This window comes from Triturus cristatus, chromosome 3_2 (genome assembly GCF_964204655.1).
Source record: "Triturus cristatus chromosome 3_2, aTriCri1.1, whole genome shotgun sequence".
Taxonomy (NCBI): domain Eukaryota; kingdom Metazoa; phylum Chordata; class Amphibia; order Caudata; family Salamandridae; genus Triturus; species Triturus cristatus.
Genome location: NC_140584.1, coordinates 980,149,935 through 980,167,639, shown reverse-complemented (window position 1 = coordinate 980,167,639; position 17,705 = coordinate 980,149,935). Strand labels below are relative to the sequence as shown.

The following is a 17,705-nucleotide window of genomic DNA, read 5'->3' as shown; positions in this document are numbered from 1 at the left end:
CCGGGGACCGCCAGCCCCCCAGACTACAAAATAAATTGGGAGGTGCTCGAAAGCCCCTCCCAGTATAATTTGGGGGGGGCTCAATGGCCCCCCCAAGCCCCGGGGACCACCACCCCCGGGGCTTTATGTATTGAGGGAGGGGGGCTGCGTGGCCCCCCCACCTGGCACCCTCGAGGGCCCTGGGGACCACCACCCCCCAGGGCCGGCTCCTGCAGTGTCCTGGGGTGTCCACCCCCAGGACACTGTTGTTTATGAGAGGGCAGGAGTCTCCCGCACTCCCATAGCAAACTTGGTTTGGGTTTTGAAAGAGAGAGCAGGCAAACCCTTCTCTCTCTTTCAAAATCCAAACCATATTGCTTTTCCACACGGGGAGCTGCATGTCAGCAGCTCCCCATGTGGAAAAGCAATGCCGGCTCCCGAAGAGAGCCGGCTGGGACCGTGGGGGCGTTGGGGCTCCCCCCACGGTCCCTAACGTTTTTTATCAGCCTCGGGGATGGGGTCCCCGGGGATGATAAAATTTGTGATAAGTGCTATTTTTTTTTTTTTATGGTTAAATTATGAGTCGCTCATCCAGCGCGGCTCTCAGCACGGCCCCCTGGTGTACACACGTTGGATGCACGACTACTAACCTGTAGGGTGCGTGAATGCAGCGCGTTTGGTGCACGACTTCTACGCGTCGGATGCACGATTCTAACGCGTTGGGTGCGCGACTTAAAAAAAAGAAAAAAAACTGTTAAAAAAAATGATATAAGTATATTTAAAAAAATATTAAATAATAAAAAAATTATATATTTAATTTTAAAAAAATATTTTTTTTAAATGTGTAGTGTAATTTAAAATATATATATATAAAAATAAGTAGATTAAAAAAATGTAGTTAAATAATATAAAAAAATTAGAACAAGAAATACATTTTAAAAATATCATTTAAAAAACCTTTGAAATTCACTGAAAAATCCATAAGGTTCAGACATGTTATAGTTAGAAATTAGCATTTTAAAAACCTTTGAAATTCACTGAAAAAACCATAGGTTTCAGACGTTATAGTTAGGAATTAGCATTTAAAAAACCTTAGAAATTCACTGAAAAAAACATAGGTTTCAGACATGTTATAGTTAGGAATTAGCATTTAAAAAACCTTAGAAATTCACTGAAAAAACCATAGGTTTCAGGGGTGTTATAGTTAGCTGGACATTTCACTCGTACAAAACCATTGAAATTCCTCCGTTATAGTTAGTTCTACTAACTATAACTCGCACGCCTGCAATCCACTGCTTATGATGTCACATATTAAATCATTCATGACATGGTCAGTGACAGCACTGATGACAGCACTGATGACATCACTGATGACATCTCAAATGACATCACTGATGACATCACTGATGACATCATCTAGTATATGTAATATGTGACATCATCAGCAGTTGATTGCGGACGCGCGAGTTATAGTTAGTAGAACTAACTATAACGGAGGAATTTCAATGGTTTAGTACGAGTGAAATGTCCAGCGAACTATAACACCCCTGAAACCTATGGTTTTTTCAGTGAATTTATATATATAAAATATCCCTACAATAAGGGCGGACCTAAGGGGCAGATGTCGTGCTGACCGCAACCGCAGTCCTTCTGACATCGCAATCAGGCTCATAGATATTTTTAACATTGATATTAGTTACCTTAGAAAACCAATAGTCTTGTCAACGATATTCCTGCATCATGATACTTGTGGATCACGATATTAGAAATTCTCTATTTCTGCATCTCGATATCTTTTACTCAATATTTTTTCCAAATAATTCTTATATTTCGAGGTACCCACTACAAGCTAACATTATTTCTTCTGATTGACCAAATTATTTAGTTTACAATATGTTTCTGCCTCGAGCCCTGTCAACACAACACTCCATAACATAAATGGTCACCCACATATAGCAGTGAGGCTGTGCCACTGGGCAGAAGAAGGTTATGATATAACCTGTAGTCACCTCTGACCCTCTGATGGGGACTGCATAGGACTTTCCAAACCCGCCACCAGAGCTGGCTTTAGCCTATTGCTAGGCACGTATACACATTTAGCAACTGCAGAGTGGCTGCAGCCTTCAGTCTATTGTAGCAATAAATAACGCAGATGTGAAGTTCAGGAAATAAATATTGGTTGATTGATGAGTACAGTAAAAAGTACTCTGTAAGCTACAATAGTATATGTCTTAATATAGCTTTTTAAATTAACATAATGGAATCTACTAAAGAAAATGACATAAGTTCCCAGAGTTTTAATTTGTATTGCTCTTGGTCAATGAGATAAAAGTGTTGATGTGACAAATTCTATTTGCTCCCTCTTTCCACAACTCACCCCACTGGTCTACTGACTCTGACGTGATTTAAACAACTGACTGCATCCAGATATCCATCCCAAAGGAACTCAACGGTATCAAATACCCAGGAAAGTCTTTGAAGAGGGCATGGCTGCCACTCATACACATGGTCCTTCTCCATTTAGATACAAGAGAGATTTTAGTGAGAATGTTAGTAGCCCCTTAAACAACCCTTATTAGAACATAGGAATTTGACTTTTGAAAGCTCAAAGTCACAAAAAAAGAAACGTTTTACTCAGAAGTACTTTTTGAATGACCTTGGACTGATGAAAGGAACCAGTCCCGCCAGGATTCAAACGTAATGGAGCATGTTGGATACAGAACTCAGCATTGTGCTCTAAGCACTCTGGACAATTTAATTGGTTTTAGAATGATACATAGTTCAGAAGCTTCACTAAAAGTAATGTGTATTGTTCAACGGCCAGCAAAATGCAGAGCTCAGCCTGCATGGACGCCTCGCGTTGGATAGTGAAGCTCCATCCGCGTTGGTGTATGTCGAGCCTGCTCAGCAGAACAAGAAATGTCTGCCAAGTAAGATTTTAATAAAGAAACCTGAAAAACTGGATGAATCCTCATAGACTGTAGCAACTTTAATCTAGCAACAACTGAATTTTCAATCTGTTTGATCGCACACACAGCCACAAACTTTGATGGCAAATGAGAAGATTTATTTCAATAGCAGATTTTGTAACATATTTTCACGAACAACACACTGTGGTGCAGGATTTATTTTAAGAAGAACATACAACTTATAAACCTCTTTAGCTTTCCCTAATATTATATGCGCCTATTTTTGAATATCAAATACCTCGGTTAAATGTTCTTGCTAAGAAGGAATTGAGGTAGACATAGACTGAGGGAATACACATGCATGATGGCCGAACATACAGTAGCCTAAAACACTGTGTTGCTTAAAACTATCTCTGCCAACAACAACCTCTTGCTTCAGCCCTCCCCCTTTCTAGAGTTTGAAATCTCAGGTACTGTTCAGCACACAGATTCAGTCTTGCAGTCCAGCCATCTGTTCAGGGATGAGAACTAGGGCATAGGCAAAGTTCCATATTTGACTCCTCATACAAAGCAGATCACTATTTTGACATAAACTGAGATTAGTAGTCAGAACCTGAGCAACACAGTGCCAGCGAATAGCATATTGTGAAACAATTTGTGCTAACAGTTTAGACATAGGCAAACCAGACACATATTTAAAATGCACAATTTTTTTCCATCAGTCACTTGGCACATGTAAAGCTTATCACCCGTGAGGGTATCCAGGCAATGGACTGCTGGGTTCGAAGAGCCAGGTCTTGAGCTTCTTCCTGAAGTCTATCAGCGAGGGCGAAGTTCGGAGGTGGAGGGTGTTTCAGGACTTGGAGGTGAGGCGGGAGAACGAATGGCGTCTGGTGAGGCTGCGGTGGATGCATGGTGTCTATGCGAGAGCGAGGTGAGTGGAGCCGAGGCTCCTGGATGGTTGATGGAAGTTGAGGCGGTGGTTCAAGTATGCCGGTCCTTGGTCGTGGAGGGCTTTGTCGGCATGAGTCAGCAGTTTGAATTGGCATCTTTTCTGAATGGGGAGCCAGTGGAAGTTTCTCAGGTGATGCGTGATGTGGGTCCTTTTGGGCAGGTTGAGGATCTGTCTGGCTTCTGCTTTCTGTATCGTCTGGAATCTACTCATGAGTTCCCTGGTGGTACCTGCGTAGAGTGCGTCGCCGTAGTCGGTAGGTGATTATGGCCTGCATGACTGTTTTCCTGGTGCTTGTGAGGAGACATTTAAAGATTCTACGGAGCATGTGGAGAGTGTGGAAGCAGGCTGAGGAGACGGCTTTGATCTGTCGTTTAGTGGAGAGTTTGCTGTCCAGGATTATGCCGAGGTTGCGGGTGTGGTCTTTCGGTGAAGGGGTGGGTCTAAGTTCCGCTGGCCACTAGGTGTCGTTCCAGATGGAGGCATGGCTGCCGAAGATCAGCACTTCGGCCAGGAACCAAAAGAATCATTGTGAAGTTTTGATTTTAGCTAATTTGCCAATAAAATCCATTTCCACCATATGCCAAGGTTTGGGTGGAGCAGGCAAAGGTCTCAACAAACCAAAGGTTTATTATGTGAACTCTTAATTTGAACACTTTTTGATTATGTTCGAGAAAAACTTTTACCATTAATAAATAAACAAGACCACCAAAACATTTTCAGCAAAAATTGAAGTAATTTCAAGATGCCCAGCTACCTTGGATGCATGAATCCAGTTCATAGCCTGACGTCTTAACTGATCTGCTGGTACATTCTCAGCATTCATCATGCAGCCCACTCTTGGGAGACAAGTTTAATGGTTGATTTTCAGGCACTGGATTTTTATCCTTCAATGACTGTCTCGTTCTTTTGACCTCGCCTATAATCTATTACAAATCATAGCCAGAGAAACAAAAGTTTCCTTTGAGATGTCATGGGGTAAGTGCTCTGGTCAATTTAAAAAACTGTAAATGTCCGCAATCTTGATGTGGTGTGTTTTGGCCCTAACAAATAATACATCTGTTCTTAAAAAGAATTTTAATGGGCAAATGTTCATTATCATTGATGGCATTATTTACCTCTGCTATTGGAAAAAATGTGCAAATGTAGGTGGCTGATTGAACCTGGCCATTGTTTGGTTTTCTCTGTGACAAAACACCCTCCATTGTATGAAAATAAGAATTTGCCTCAATTGGGCCCTCCACATTAAGATGTTTTAAAACTGGGACACTTGAACAATGCTTCTTTAAAAGCACAAAATAACTTATGTGCATCTTTTAATCAAACAAAATGAGATAATCCAAAAGAAGACACAAACTTGTATCAAATTTAGGAGGAGTATTTTTGATCACAGCAGTGGAACAGCACCAGCTCCAACTGCTCCATCACCAACCATGTATACTTGAACAGTAACCTCCCACATTAATAATCTACATGTATAGTAATGGTATGGGTGGGTCAAACCTGTAACCTAAAGTATATGATGTAGAGGTTACTCCTTTTATTAGTAACTCTAATATTTCAGAAATCTAATGATTGATGGATAAACGGGCTATAGAAAATTACCAGACCCCAAACAATTCTGAATCCTTTTAACTGATGTTGGTGTAAGACCATTGTATTATTGCTGGTACTTTTTCCATCTATCTGAATGCCTGTAATGATGTACACTTCAAACTCCACTGTGGTGTGATAATGGCATTCATCCATCTCCGCAAAAAGATGGTGCTCTTATAAATGTTGCAGCACTTTCTTAACATGGGAAATGTGAGCGTACAAAGTGTCAGATTAAATCAAGATCTGAATAGACAAAATAGAGTACACTAAAAAAAAGTCCTTTCACACTTGGGGAATATAATATTGAATTGCTGCAGATCACTTCAGAGTCTAAATGACCTCAAACTCAAACAATCCAAAATTAATATGGAAAGGACCTTTCCACTCATCAGCATCTTTGGATACTCCCACAGGGTAAACTCCTCTGGGGAACCAGAGAGTTTCATTATTGATTTGTGTTTTTGGATAATTAGTGAAGAAATTTAGCTTTGGTAGACATTGCTGATTTGGGACGCATTTTCCTGGATGACAAGTTTAAAAATGCCACAGGTGTTGCAGTGATTATGGAATATTTCAGTAACAATGACAGCTATATACTTCATTTTGGTGTCAAAACATAGGTTTTTGGGTTATATAGTCTTATAGAGACAGAAAATAGTTCTTCAGAGCAACCCCTCTGCATTTTCCAAAATGGTGGCTATAATAGAGGAAGAAGAGACATACATAGAAATGAAACAAATAATAATGGTTTTTAATCCTTTTAAGTATACACCAAACAATTTCAATGATCTGAATATGAAAAACAATTATGTTATCACTCCTGTTTTAGACACATTTTCATAGTTCACTTTATATATTTGTTTCAACAATCGCTCGCGATACATTTGCAGAATGTTGAACATTTGAGAAGAGCATATCGCCAGGGACATCCATCTTTTTGTAGCCCAGGCTTTGCAAGTGCGTGTAAGCACTGTGGGTAGAGGCTTTAGAAATTTCGTAGGTTTTAGAACCTCATCAATATCTTACCAACCAAATACACGCAGATCTTTTGCTACATATGCATGATCTAAAACATTTACACATCTTCTGATCAAGTAGAATGCTCTTTTAATGTGTCCACGCACAGAATATGACATCGGTGGAAGGTCACTTAGTGGGACGTGAACTCACTGTGCTGAAGATCGTCAAAAGTGTGACACTCAGAGAGTCCGCCTTCCCCCATTCTGGTCTGAGGCCTCTGAGATCATCTGTGGTGTCCCACAAGGATCCTCCCTCAGCCCGACGCTGTTCAACGTCTACATGGCACCACTAGCACGCATCGCCCAACAGCACGACCTCAACATAATCTCCTACGCCAACGACACGCAGCTGATCCTCTCCCTCATCAAGGACCCTCTCACCGCCAAATCCAACCTCCACCAGGGAATGAAGGCCGTCGCAGACTGGATGAAGGAGAGCCGACTTAAGCTGAACTCAGACAAGACGGAGATCCTCATCCTCGGGTCCAACCCCTCAGCATGGGATGACTCATGGTGGCCTGCATCACTGGGGACACCCCGGCCCCTACCGACCACGCACGCAACCTAGGAGTCATTCTCGACTCAAAACTCACCATGACCAAACAAGTCAACGCAGTCTCCTCCACCTGCTTCAACACCCTCCGCATGCTCCGTAAGATCTACAGATGGATCCCGACAAACACGAGGAAAATAGTCTCCCAGGCCCTAGTCAGCAGCAGACTCGACTATGGAAACGCCCTCTACGCCGGAGCCTCGTCCAAGCTCATCAACAGACTACAAAGAATCCAGAACGCCTCTGCACGCCTGATCCTCGACGTCCCGCGCCGCGACCACATCACCCCCCACCTGAGGAACCTGCACTGGCTCCCCGTCGACAGAAGAATCTCCTTCAAGCTCCTGATCCACGCACACAAGGCACTCCACAAAACTAGCCCAGCCTATCTCAACAGTCGACTCTCCTTCTACGTTCCCAACAGGAAACTCCGCTCCGCTTACCACGCCCTGGCCACGGTCCTGCGCATCCGTAGAACCACTTCCGGAGGCAGGTCCTTCTCCCACCGCGCCGCCAAGACCTGGAACACCCTCCCCCTCTACCTACGACAAACCGAAGACCTGCTGAACTTCAGGAGACAACTCAAGACCTGACTTTTCGACCAGTAGCAGCGGCACCCCCCCAGCGCCTTGAAACTCTTATGGGTAAGTAGTGCGCCTTACAAATTAACTGATTGATTGATTGACTCAGAACTTGTTTTCCACACACTCACAAGGTACTTTTCTATGTCTTTAAAGTCACATTCTTCTTCTATCTCAGCAAATCTTTTCAGAAACTTCATAGGTTCAGCTGGTAAAGCTAGAAGGCTTTGTTCCAGTTTTTGTCATAGTGACATCACCCGGTAGAATATGTAACTTGATAAGAATGCTGGGTATCTCTGGGTCAAGAATATGAAGCGGGATTAAGTGTCTTTTCTCACCTGTTCCATAATGCATCCTTAACACTGATAATCTTTGGCGTATTAACATTGTAACAAATCTAAGTAGAACAATTATAATATCTGTGTAATTTGACAGTACAATAACTCAATTGGAACCATTTCAAACTGCCCACTCAACATGTGGCACAACACTAAATTTCGCTTCATCCAATTTGCTGTTAAGTTCTTGAACAATACGGCCCATACCTTTTGAATATACCTCTGCGGGCACCAATTGCTCATTGACTATCATTCCACTTGCAATATTTGGAAATTCAGTGTTCACTGAAGCATCAGCAATGTTTTGACGAATTAACATTTGCAAGTTTATCTTGTTTGATTTGATGACCAGAATTTATCAAGTTGAAGAAGTATATGTGTCGAATTTTTGATGCAGGCAAGATCAATTGTTCCACTTGTAGACGTTCATCTGATTGTCCCACATTCTTTGACAGATAGTTCAAGAAAACTGTCAAAGACAATGTGCAGTTCTTGCATGGTGCACACTGACTTTTGAGATCCGTAGAACAGTCTGAACGACCAGTTTGCATGGATAAAAACTTGCCCATTTGCAATTGTGACATATAGTCCACAACAACAGCAGTTTTCAATGAGGGTACCTTTTCAAACTAAAATTCTGCAGGTAAAAGTTTTTTTACTAGCTCTTGTAAGCGTTTGTGCTCCTCATGTTTCATTGCAGCATCTCCATCAAATAATGTGTTTGTTGGAAGATCATGCAACAGTATGTCCTTGATAAATTGATGTCCCTTTCTGTTGCTACATCCATCTCTCTATGTGCTTGCAAAAGTTGTTTTTTTGTAACCTATTTTGTAGTGGCTGGTTGGACGAACCTCTTACTATGGCAATTAAAGCGTGGAAGTCTAGCTTTAGTGCTTATGTCAAACAGCTTTTTCTCTTTCAATACAAATCTCTCCTGCTTCAGTTCTGCATATAGTTTCAGTCCATGTTCCAGTACATCTTGTAGACGTGTCTTTATATCATTATCAACGTACTGTTTCATCACGAAGCTGTGTAGTCGCAAAGGCTCAGTCATTTGAAAGGGTTTCCTTGCTGCTGCTTGAAATGAAGAGGGCTGTCAACAAGTTTAATAAAACGTTCCCTCTCTTTCCCACAAGTATATGGTGAGGAACAGTTTCACAATGGTTTATTAATTTTGAATTTGTCATCTCTCTGAAAACATTGCAAATAGAAAGAAGTTCATGGTAAACTAGCTGTCATTGAGCAACATATTCAATTTTACGTGTCCGACCAACAATTACCTTGGAGCTTTTTTGTGATCTCTGGATGGTCTGTTCCAGTTTTTTATCAGGAGCCACAGTATTGAACCTCCCATCTCTGTCTTTCACCACAAAATGTCTATGGATTAATTTTTTGAAGCGGTATGGGTTTTCCACTTCTAGATTCTTCACTCTTTCCAAAAACCAGGACCCATTTCTCAGGTAGTTTATGCAATCGAATTTGTGAAACACAGTAATCAGTGACTCCACAGTCTTCAAGTGCAGCTCCCAATCACCTTTCCTATCGGCATGTACCAAGTTTTTCAATAGAGCTATCATGTGTAAAACGTTTCCCCAGTACTTGCAATGTTCTGATTTTTGTTCACATTCTTTGGCAAACTCTACGAACGTGGTTTTCAGGTTTTATGATTTTGAACTGAATGTTTTGAACATTGCTTGACTTTGCATTATGTCTTTTGAATGAAGTGCACCCGGTGCCTTGTTCACTTCTGAGATAAGTAATGCAAAACCTAATTTATCATTCTTGTTCCAGAAAGCATTCCAACGCAATGTTTCTATAGCCTCAGATATGATGAACATACCTGGTAACGAACGAACATTATGACTTCCGCTCACTACTGACTGGACAGTTTTGCTTCCAAAGATTTCAGCCTCAGTAAGTGCATCTTTATACCACATCCACTGAGATAACTTCCTCCACACTGCAATGCAACTTTTATAAGGTGGAAAATGCCCATCATTAGATAAGGATCATCAAATTCTAATGGATTGCTCATAAAAATGTCAGCTACAATATGGAAAACACCTTAATCGCAGAAAATTGGCAGCATAGGCTGGTCTTCAAGTTGAGCACACACATTTTTGATTTTCTTAGAGCTGTGTATACTGTTGTATAGTTTGTAACTGCAGTTGGTATTACTGGTAAAAACAAAACCTTCTTCTGGGGGATCCAAGCATGAATTACAGCCCATGGAGGAACTGGCTTTTCTGCAACCTTCAGTCCGCACTGAATAAGCAATATGATAAATTCAGTCAAATCAGCTTTGCGGACCACAGCATGAGGTAGAAGAGGATCCATGTCCTCAGCCACTTTGAAACCTTCTGGTAGAGTAGGACGTGTTGATGGCTTGTAGTGATTTTGCACACGTTAGCAAGGTAGCTGGGTTACAAGTTTGCAGCTTTGTTTGTTTATGCCAACAGCTGACAAAGTTTATTTTCCAGCAGCTACTTCATTGCCACGGTATTAAAGAAGCATCATTGCAGTATCATTGTGCTGGGTGTTCAAGAGAAAGAAGAGCTGTCGTCAAAATCAAAATTATCAAGAGCAGCAATTGTAAATCTTTTCCTGGTACATTGACTTGGAAATGGTGTGCTGTTGGATTCACAAGATTTTACAGCATTAGCTGCTAACAAGCTCCTGCTCCACATTATGCCATTATAACTTGTTGATACCCCAATCCTGTTCAGTGAAGTGATTAGCTCTTTACTTTTGCACTTGTCATAGATTGCGTGGGCAGTCATCATGTGTAGTGGAGTTTTCTTTTTGCCGCGATGTAATTCATAAAAGATGATTTGGAAAATACATTACATTTGCACCACATAAGCCTGTCGGTTCATGGGATTGTCTTCCACTTTTGTGCTTATATCATCAAAGCCATCATCAATGTTGTCTGATTCTGTTACAAACTCAAGAACTTTAGTTTGCAACATTTTTGCTTTGCTGATATTAAACAATGATGTAACAAATGGTAAGACAACATCAGGCATTCTTGTTACTCCCATGATTTGCAGCACTTTGGAGCATCACAAAATGTGTCATTAAGTGCAAAATCTAAATCTTTCAGGATGTTTCTTAAAATGGTTCCTGCTGATTTTACTGCATCCTGTGATCTTATTTTGGCAGCAAGAGCTTCAGGAGTCAAATCAGCTGAGAACACCATTAGTGACTCATTCTTCTTGATAAACTGACAAAAACAAATACTGTCTTTGTACATTCTCACCAGAAAAATCTTAATTTTATTATTATGGATCAATACAGTTATATCAATGTTGACCATTAGTTCTTTGATCTCACTGAGTGTGAACCCATAGCCAGCACTCAAGAGTGGCTTTAAAACGTAATTTGCTTCTTCAAAGAGTGCAAACTTAATTGAAGGCTGGCGTTTACGTTCCTGCTTGGAGATGATTGTACATTCATATTTTCAAATGTATGCACATACGCAATCCGGGTGGGCATGCTAATCTTCTGCAAATACATTTACCTCGCTGTTTATATCAGTATTTCGGCTGAAAACTTCATCTTGGAAGAAACTAGTTGCAGATAAAAACATGTTGCCCTATGAGACCTACATGCGCTATACTTTGTTCTTTCATCAATCAATATGGCCCTTGTTCTGATTAAACCACAGATAACAAATTGAAGAGCTTCTTCTTTCTGATCAGTTGCTGGAGGTGGATGAGGGGTAGCCATCAACCTTCTAAGTTGATGGGCATTGGGTTTGGTTGTCATCGTTTTCTCTGAAGATTTGGATTCTTGTTGAGATTCACTGGTTTCTGCTATTTTTGTTATTTTTCCCTGGCTTTTTTCCATTGTATAGGACTTGTAGCCCTTGTTACAATGATAAAATATTTGATCTTCTTCACCCAACAGTTTCAGTCTTTTGTGAACTTTGTCTTAAGTATTTCTGCAGCATCTCGAACTCTCTTCTGTCCAGCAGCAGTTGATGCTAGCTTGTCTCTCACATTAGTTTGGCATATGACACATTTTTCTTTGTTGAAGTAGTCCTCCAATTTTTTTGTTAGAAACACTCTGTCAGGAGGTAAAGATCCTCTGCTACCAACTGCTTCGCTCATGTTTGCGAATTTGAATCAATAGAAAACCTGAAACAAAAACAATATTAAAATGAATTGCTAATATGATGGATAAGAACACATCATTATAGAACCGCAGATTTGGAAAGTGGTGGAAGAGTTGCTCTGAGAAGTTATTCTCTATAAGACTACTTGACCCCCAAAACCTATGTTTTGACACCAAAATATAGGTCTCATGGTAATTGGAATACTACATCATCACTTCAACACATCAGCTATTTTTAAAAAGGTCGTCCAGAAAACTTCGGCCCAGATTAGCAATGTCCACCCAAGCTAAATTACTTCTCAAATGATACAAAAACACTAATCAAAAATGGAAATCTCTGTACAACAATTGTTTTACGGAAGTATATCAAGGGACCAAAACTATGCTACACCATTGCCAAAATCAAAATCACTTTCAACTTTAAGCACAGGTTAATTTAGTGACTTTAGTAGTACACCCTGACAGGGACTGTGGCTGTTGCTTGAGCGGCTCTTCTACCCCACTCAACCAACAACCCAGATCCTCACATTTGTTTTGAGTAATTTGATGGTCCATCTCCATGTTCAAATCACTACTTTAAATAGATGATACTCTATTTAAAATGACTCTGAACATAAAGCACATTTTGCACATCTCCAATCTTGATCAGTAATAGAATGCAGGTCTATATGGAACTTGAGTATCCGAGGAACCTGCCATGCATAACAGTAAGTGCAAGCAATTAGTGTCTTTGGATTGCGCTCTGATGCCACGTGGCATTGCCATTCATAATGCATAATAGCCAAAGGCCTGACTGTTTTCCTTAATCAAAAGCTTTCTATCATACAGTGCTTCTGTCTTAGGTTAGGATTTAAATTACCCTATTAACAAAATGCTCTGATTACCGAAATAATTATTAAGCTACGAACATGGCCAAACATTTATAAATTTCCTTCTGACTTGATGTGAATATAACTCATCTTTTCCACTACAGTGGGCAATTTGAAATGTTTGAGTGTTAATTTAAATTTTTCATACACAGCAGTAATGTTTTCATAATGTATGTGCTAAGCTAACTGGTGCTCCTATGAGCCTTCTAGGAAAATGATGAAAAGCTCCTTTGAGGTCATTGCTTTGAAGAGCTTTCCCGGGGATCGCTTTTGCAATATGCAGATGAGCTGGATAATTTGAAGCTCTGATCTTACTCACACAGATGTGGAAGTGGAAAATCCACCCTGACTATTTCCTTTTGCTCATCATAAACGTCATGATTGCAAAGAAGAGATCAATGCACCATAGACGTTGGTTAGTGGTTTCCATTTCTCATTCCAGGCAATGCAAATAGGTAAACTCAAGGCACACAACATTCTTGAGTCAAAATGTCAAAACCACACAAACTATTTCGCAACAGTACTGTAATCCTGACATTGGTTATTGTTTTGTTAATCATTGCAAATCTGTCTTTTGTAAGTCCTCTCTTAAGGTTCAAACACTTTCATCTCAGTGTCTGTTTGTGAGGACTTTGTGCATATGCTACTGTGAGGACTTTGTGCAAATGCTATGGTGAGTACTTTGTGCATATGCTACAGTGAGGGCTCTGTGCATATGCTACGGTGAGTAATTTGTGCATATGCTACAGTGAGGGCTCTGTGCATATGCTATGGTGAGAACCTTGTACATATGCTCCGATGAGGGCTCCGTGCATGTGCTCCGGTGAGAGCTCTGTGCATATGCTACGGTGAGGGCTTTGTGCATGTGCTACGGTGAGGACTTTGGGCATATGCTCCGGTGAGGGCTCTGTGCATATGCTACGGTGAGGACTCTGTGCATATGCTACAGTGAGGACTCTGTGCATCTGCTACGGTGAGAGCTCTGTGCATTTGCTACAGTGAGGGCTCTGTACATCTGCTACAGTGAGAGCTTTGTTCATGTGCTACGGTGAGGACTTTGTGCATATGCTCCGGTGGGGGCTCTGTGCATATGCTACGGTGAGGACTTTGTGCATATGCTCCAGTGGGGACTCTGTGCATCTGCTACGGTGAAAGCTCTGTGCATGTGCTATGGTGAGGACTTTGTGCATATGCTACGGTAAGAGCTCTGTGCATATGCTACGGTGAGGGCTTTGTGCATGTGCTACGGTGAGGACTTTGTGCATATGCTCCGGAGAGAGCTCTGTGCATGTGCTACGGTGAGGGCTTTGTGCATGTGCTATGGTGAGGACTTTGTGCGTCTGCTACGCTGAGAGCTCTGTGCATATGCTATGGTGAGGACTTTGTGCATATGCTCCGGTGAGGGCTCTGTGCATCTGCTAGGGTGAAAGCTTTGTGCATGTGCTACGGTGAGGACTTTGTGTGTATGCTACGGTGAGAGCTCTCTGCATGTGCTACGGTGAGGACTTTGTGCATATGCTACGGTGAGGACTTTGTGCATATGCTACGGTGAGGGTTCTTTGCATCTGCTCCGGTGGGGGCTCTGTGCATATGCTACGGTGAGGACTTTGTGCATATGCTCCGGTGGGGGCTCTGTGCATGTGCTACAGTGAAAGCTATGTGCATGTGCTACGGTGAGGACTTTGTGCATATGCTACGGTGAGAGCTCTGTGCATGTGCTATGGTGAGGGCTTTGTGCATGTGCTATGGTGAGGACTTTGTGCATCTGCTACAGTGAGAGCTCCATGCATATGCTATGGTGAGGACTTTGTGCATGTGGTACAGTGAGGACTTTGTGCATATGCTCCGGTGAGGGCTCTGTGCATCTGCTACAGTGAGGACTTTGGGCATGTGCTACGGTGAGGACTTTGTGCATGTGCTACGGTGAGGACTTTGTGCATATGCTACGGTGAGGGCTCTGTGCATCTGCTACAGTGAGGACTTTGGGCATGTGCTACGGTGAGGACTTTGTGCATGTGCTACGGTGAGTACTTTGTGCATATGCTACAGTGAGGGCTCTGTGCATATGCTATGGTGAGAACCTTGTACATATGCTCCGGTGAGGGCTCCGTGCATGTGCTCCGGTGAGAGCTCTGTGCATATGCTCCGGTGAGGGCTTTGTGCATGTGCTACGGTGAGGACTTTGGGCATATGCTCCGGTGAGGGCTCTGTGCATATGCTACGGTGAGGACTCTGTGCATATGCTACAGTGAGGACTCTGTGCATCTGCTACGGTGAGAGCTCTGTGCATTTGCAACGGTGAGGGCTCTGTGCATCTGGTACAGTGAGAGCTTTGTGCATGTGCTACGGTGAGGACTTTGTGCATATGCTCCGGTGGGGGCTCTGTGCATATGCTACGGTGAGGACTTTGTGCATATGCTCCGGTGGGGACTCTGTGCATCTGCTACGGTGAAAGCTCTATGCATGTGATATGGTGAGGACTTTGTGCATATGCTACGGTAAGAGCTCTGTGCATGTGCTACGGTGAGGGCTTTGTGCATGTGCTACGGTGAGGACTTTGTGCATATGCTCCGGAGAGAGCTCTGTGCATGTGCTACGGTGAGGGCTTTGTGCATGTGCTATGGTGAGGACTTTGTGCGTCTGCTACGCTGAGAGCTCTGTGCATATGCTATGGTGAGGACTTTGTGCATATGCTCCGGTGAGGGCTCTGTGCATCTGCTAGGGTGAAAGCTTTGTGCATGTGCTACGGTGAGGACTTTGTGTGTATGCTACGGTGAGAGCTCTCTGCATGTGCTACGGTGAGGACTTTGTGCATATGCTACGGTGAGGACTTTGTGTATATGCTACGGTGAGGGTTTTTTGCATCTGCTCCGGTGGGGGCTCTGTGCATATGCTACGGTGAGGACTTTGTGCATATGCTCCGGTGGGGGCTCTGCGCATCTGCTACAGTGAAAGCTCTGTGCATGTGCTACGGTGAGGACTTTGTGCATATGCTACGGTGAGAGCTCTGTGCATATGCTATGGTGAGGACTTTGTGCATGTGCTACGGTGAGGACTTTGTGCATATGCTCCAGTGGGGGCTCTGTGCATCTGCTACGGTGAAAGCTCTGTGCATGTGCTACGGTGAGGACTTTGTGAATATGCTACGGTGAGAGCTCTGTGCATGTGCTATGGTGAGGACTTTGTGCATGTGCTATGGTGAGGACTTTGTGCATATGCTCCGGTGGGGGCTCTGTGCATCTGTTACGGTGAAAGCTCTGTGCATGTGCTACGGTGAGGACTTTGTGCATCTGCTACAGTGAGAGCTCCATGCATATGCTATGGTGAGGACTTTGTGCATGTGCTACAGTGAGGACTTTGTGCATATGCTCCGGTGAGGGCTCTGTGCATCTGCTACAGTGAGGACTTTGGGCATGTGCTACGGTGAGGACTTTGTGCATGTGCTACGGTGAGGACTTTGTGCATATGCTACGGTGAGGGCTCTGTGCATCTGCTACAGTGAGGACTTTGGGCATGTCCTACGGTGAGGACTTTGTGCATATGCTATGGTGAGGGCTCTGTGCATCTGCTACGGTGAGGACTTTGTGCATATACTACGGTGATGACTTTGTGCATGTGCTACAGTGAGGACTTTGTGCATATGCTCCGGTGAGAGCTTTTTGCATTTGCTACGGTGAGGGCTCTGTGCATCTGCTACAGTGAGAGTTTTGTGCATATGGTACTGTGAGGGCTTTGTGCATGTGCTACAGTGAGGACTTTGTGCATATGGTACTGTGAGGGCTTTGTGCATGTGCTACGGTGAGGTTTTTGTGCATATGCTACGGTGAGGGCTCTGTGCATCTGCTACGGTGAGGACTTTGTGCATATAATACGGTGATGACTTTGTGCATGTGCTACAATGAGGACTTTGTGCATATGCTCCGGTGAGAGCTTTGTGCATTTGCTACGGTGAGGGCTCTGTGCATCTGCTACGGAGAGAGCCTTTTGCATGTGCTACGGTGAGGACTTTGTGCATATGCTACGGTGAGGGCTTGGTGCATATGCTACAGCTATGACGTCTAAAGTTTAGCAGTCTGTGCATTTGTCATGTGCCAAAGGCCAACTTTAGATGGAAAGGGTTTCAGATATGTTCACTTTTTCCCCCTTTATGTTTTAACTCCATTCCTCTTAATAAAATGTTGAGCCTTTTCCTTTGGACTAGCAGAGCAGACTTTCCTCTTCGATACGTCAGTTTTATCGGCTGCGATGTGATAGAAGTATTTCTATTCTGGCGATCTTGCTTTTTTATGTTTTTTAGATATTGCTCATAGAGGCTTTGTAGTGTGCATATAATAGATATAGAAATTAGAAGATTACATTTACATTTTTAGCAAAACTCCATAAAAGTGAGGTTCTCCCATCCACCTCACTGCTGTTGACTTCTTGTGCCGCCTCTCCCCCCCCCCTACCTCCCCCTACCTCCCCCCCCCCTCCCCTCCTCCCCTCCACACGCTCTCCGCATTGCTTGGAGTGCGTCCACCATTCCTGGAAAGGGGGGGCCCTTGGCCCCTCCGCCTGCATGGCAGTGCGGCGACCTCCCCCGGACTTCTCGGTGGTGGGGCGTGTTCACTGGGGGCGCGCCCTACCACTGATTGGCTGCCTACGTGACCCGGATGACGTTAATCGACATCCAGGTCGGAGGGGAGGGGGGGGGGGCCTCTGGGGGGTTAAAGCGGCGGGGAGCGCCCAGGGGACCCCCTTGTTCCCTGGACGCTCCCCCACATCGGACGTGCCCTGATCTGTATTAGAGTCTT

At 43.2% G+C, this 17,705-nt stretch overlaps 1 protein-coding gene across 3 annotated transcripts in view; it reads left to right on the top strand.

Moving 5' to 3' along the window:
- The window catches only part of CAMKK1 (calcium/calmodulin dependent protein kinase kinase 1), a 1,170,789-nt gene that overhangs the window by 333,648 nt on the left and 819,436 nt on the right, over window positions 1–17,705 (top strand). The window contains exon 1 of one of the 3 annotated variants that reach the window (XM_085649571.1): window positions 9,747–9,841. The exons of the other annotated variants lie outside the window; for them this stretch is intronic. The gene's annotated coding sequence lies outside the window, so the exon portion shown is untranslated. Of the gene's footprint in view, window positions 1–9,746; window positions 9,842–17,705 lie in introns of those variants that run through there. 3 annotated transcript variants of the gene reach the window in all.